Consider the following 4,465-nt stretch of genomic DNA (forward strand, 5'->3'; position numbering starts at 1 on the left):
TTTGGTATAGGTGTCCTTCCTGTTTGATAGTTTTCCTTCTGACAGTCAGGACCCTCAGCTATAGGTCTGTTGGAGATTGCTTGAGGTCCACTCCAGACCCTGTTTGCCTGGGTATCAGCAGCAGAGGTTGCAGAAGATAGAATATTGCTGAACAGCGAACGTAGCTGTCTGGGAATTGGAGACTGGAGCTGTTCCTATTTGGCCATCTTGCTCCACCCCCTATAATTGTCATACACAGTTTAATCCCCAAGCCCTTCAATTATTTGTCTTTAATTTGCAGGTGTTTATAACTTTACATATGTATGTATGTACACATGGAGGTATGCCTCACTCTTAGGTTTATGTCTTGGAGCATTAGGAGAAGGGATCACTGCAGGTGGCAAACAATGATTTTCAGAAATGGGCTTGTTGATACTGAAAGTTTTTTATTTGCTGACATAATCCTGACACCTTGTGACACAAGGCAAAATGACACCAGTGTTCCAATTTTCAATCACAATTTTCTGACTTAAGCCATTTTACTGTCATCCTTTTTCCAAATACACACCTTCATACTCCTACTCCTTACACACACACATCTTGAAATTTATGTCTTCAAACAAAAGACAAGGGGAAAGAAGTCAGCGAGTACAGCAGCCATGAGACAACCTTTAAAATCGAAAAAAGAAAGGATTAGATAAATTAGGGATGTTCATTTTCCTCATTTAAAACGGGGGAGGGAGAGATAAAGGAGAAAGGAATGAAACTCAGAAAAGGCTAAAACTCATTAATTCTCATTTCTTCCTGCTCCACCCTCCATTATCATCAAATCTTTATTTTTATTTTTCTGTACCTTAGAAATCAGAATATTTACCAGCCCTCTCCTTTAAGTTGTTTCTAGAGTACTTACAGGGAAAATTATTTAAAAGTGACCGAGTTCCCTAACTCCAATAGCAGTCAGCTTTCAGTTCACTGCGGAAGTTTGCTTTACCTGGAATTCCTACTCCTATTATCTTTGCATAAATTCACGTTTTTGTCGCAGATAATATTAGTTCCCCAGCGGTTCAAAGTGATCTCTAACAAGGTTATCCTACTTCTAGCCAGGCTCTAGAGCCCAGGTCCGAGCGCCCGGCTTCACGATGACCCCTGGAGAGGCTGGGACTGGTGCTTTGGTCAGGTGGGGGACGGGGCCAGGTCGCGGCTGGACAGCTTAGCCACCCTCTGCCTGTTTCCAGGGCGCAGAGTACCCTCTCCCACCTTTTGCCCGCTGAGGTTCCCTGTAAGCTTGAGAGACCCCGGGAGGGAGGTGCAAAGCGCTCTACATGATACCAAAGGTGGGCACAAATCTCAGCTGGGCGCAAAATCTGAATGCACCTGCGGTTGCCTCTCCAGCAGCTGACTGGCCTGGAGACCTAATGGAGTAACGGAAAGGCGGGGGAAACGGAGACATGGGAAGAGAGAAAGTGGGAGAGAAGGAGAAGGTAGACAGGATGTTGCTGCTGCTGCTACCACCCAGAGCCCGCGCAGTCCAAGCGCCCGCCCAGTCTGAGCGCAGCACCCCAGACTGGCTCCCCGTGCGGCCGCTCCGCCCCGCCCAGCCCTTCCTCCCTGCCCCGCTCAGGTCCCGCAAGACCCGCCAGCCTGTGGGCACTCACGGCGGGGCTGACGCGGGTGCCGGTGGCCTCTCTCTGGGGAAGGGTCACTGGCCTCGCCGCACAAACCCAACCACAGGTGCATCCAGAAACGACAAAGGAAATGTGGGGCGCTTGAGTACATAGAACAACTCTTGCTGATACAAAAGGTGCCGTATACAAGAGTTTGCAGAGCTGAATTTTGTTCTCAGCTCTTCTTCTAATTAGATTAATTGATCAGTTCTACAAAGTTACTGGCACTGCTTTATGCCAGGCACTGTTCCAGGATCTGGGGATACATGTGTGAACAAAATAGATGATTAGTCCTGTGGAGCTTACATTCTTGGAACCCAGATTAGTGATTCAAGGAAAAGTCTCCCTCCTCCTCTCTCTCTCTCTCTCTGTTAGTTGGGAAAGTGATGTCTGTCCTCTGCAAACTTCACATATTAAATATAAGAAGATAATAAAAGAGAATGTGGAAGGCTCTTGGAACACTAGGAAAAAACTACGAATCTAACATATTGACTGCACTGAATGAAATCTTACCATTAAAAAAAATCACTTCCTATGCACTTTTAGAGTTCAAAGTTCAACTGAAAAAATAAAAACGTTAAACGACGATAGCATCTGGCACTTTGTCTCTAATCAACTGGAAAACCTAACTAGCAAAAAAAAAAAAAAAAAAAAAAAGATTCCTAGAATTTAATTTAAATTGTGTTATTTAAATTTCCCTTCTGTCTGTACACATCTGAAATTGCCTTCACTTTAGCACCCGTGAGTAGAGGTATCACACTTTCTCTTTTTGTGGAAAATGACTGCAAATAAATAGGCATTTGGAAGGTAAACAGTTTTCATAACCAGCACGAATTACAGAGAGTCTCAAAGTTGGGTTACTTTAAGGAATATAGGGAAAAATTCAATTTTAGAATTTGGTTATATTAGATATAAGCCCTGTCATCTACTTCATCTCACAAGGGATGGTGTTTATAAAACTTCACAAATCAGTTATGACTGTTAAAATTGCCCTCAAACTAAATCCTAATCAGCTATCAGACTGACTGCTACAGCTCTCCAGAACCTGAAATTAATTATGGTTGTTAAAGGCCCAGAGTAACAGAGATTAAGATGCTAGTGACTATCAGGACAGCAGCATCTGCAGAGCATTTTCTGGCCACATGTTGTTCTGTATGTTGTGGGAGTCAGATAGTATTTTAGGTCAGGCCTAACTCAGAGACTGAGGCTTCTGTTGAAGTTCAACAGCTTCAACATTACAATAAGGTTATGCACTACCTTCCACTTATTTGTATTTCTCTCCCTATATCCTTGTGAAAAGAGATGCATTTCGAAAGTAGGAGATTAAGATGAGATGTCCTGGAGACTGCTACCAAATTTCCACAAATTCAATAATAATAGTAGACTATCTTATATCTTATAAATTTACTCATTTAGTACTTTGAATATCCTCATAAGGTAGATGGGTCAAAGAGTGGAGTTGGAGACTCAATCAGACTAAATTCAGATAATATGACTTTAGGTACTAAGCTACACTGACTCCCTGAAAAAAAAAAAAAAAAAAGTAAAATGATGAAAAACAAACACACACAGGCTTACTGTTTGCCCAGAGCAGCCTTAGCAGGTCTGGTGGGGACTAGGAGCCCCTGAATGTCCTTTAAGGATAGAGGTGTGTGACAAATAGGGCGCTAATTTCTGATCAATTTTTCTCCCTTTAGATTAGAGCAACAAATAGCTGAGCCTGAGAGTAGGATATACCACCAGTGTATACAAAGTTAAACTTCAATCAAGCATTTCTCTGAATGAAACACAATACAAATAGTGAAAAGATAAAGTAAAAAGACACATTCTTTCTGACAGACTAGAAATCTTTTCTCCATGGCAAGTTGAATATTCCAATTTGTTTTAGTACCATACTAGTTCTTTTTAAAAGGGATTCAGCTGAAATAAACACCAGTACTTATTTTTAAGAGCAACAGACTGTACCAAAGTTATAGCAACCATTGAGATGGAATATGTATACAAAAGGTAAAATGCTTTCCTTAATTTACCTCCTATATATATATGAAATCCAAGGTTTTGTGTACCCTCTGATGAATGATTGCATGCTATTAATGAATTTTTTTGTCTGATCAATCTGCTTCTTTTATACCATATTGTGGCAATCAAGAGGAGTTCTGTTAAATTGGTTTTAGTTTCTGTGATTAAGAGGTATTAGTGAAATCCATTTATATTTATCCAGGAAATTAGAAGTAGCATATATTCATTCTAAATTTTCAGTGTATATGCCACAGCATAGTTTATTCAAACACATAGAGAACTATTTCAGCAAGTATACCTGCTTGTTTGGAGATGAAATCTGTGACTTAAGACACTGCTTCTGTTTGGAAGAAGCATTATCAGAGAAACTAAGGCTGCTGCTTAAAAGTTGACAAATGTGAGGCGGAGCAAGATGGCCGAATAGGAACAGCTTCAGTCTCCAACTCCCAGCGCGAGCGACACTGAAGACCAGTGATTTCTGCATCTTCAACTGAGGTACTGGGGTCATCTCACTAGGGAGTGCCGGACAATTGGTGCTGGTCAGTTGCTGCAGCCTGAACAGCGAGAGCTGAAGCAGGGCGAGGCATCACCTCACCTGGGAAGTGCAAGGGGGAAGGGTATCCCTTTTCCTAGCCAGGGGAACTGAGACACACAACACCTGGAAAATCGGGTAACTCCCACCCCAATACCGCGCTCTAAGCAAACGGGCACACCAGAAGAATATATCCCTCACATGGCCGGGAGGGTCCCACGCCCACGGAGCCTCCCTCATTGTTAACACAGCAGTCTGTGGCGATCTAACC

The sequence above is a fragment of the Rhinopithecus bieti genome, unplaced genomic scaffold (genome assembly GCF_001698545.2).
Source record: "Rhinopithecus bieti isolate Rb0 unplaced genomic scaffold, ASM169854v2 scaffold_17939, whole genome shotgun sequence".
NCBI classification, from domain to species: domain Eukaryota; kingdom Metazoa; phylum Chordata; class Mammalia; order Primates; family Cercopithecidae; genus Rhinopithecus; species Rhinopithecus bieti.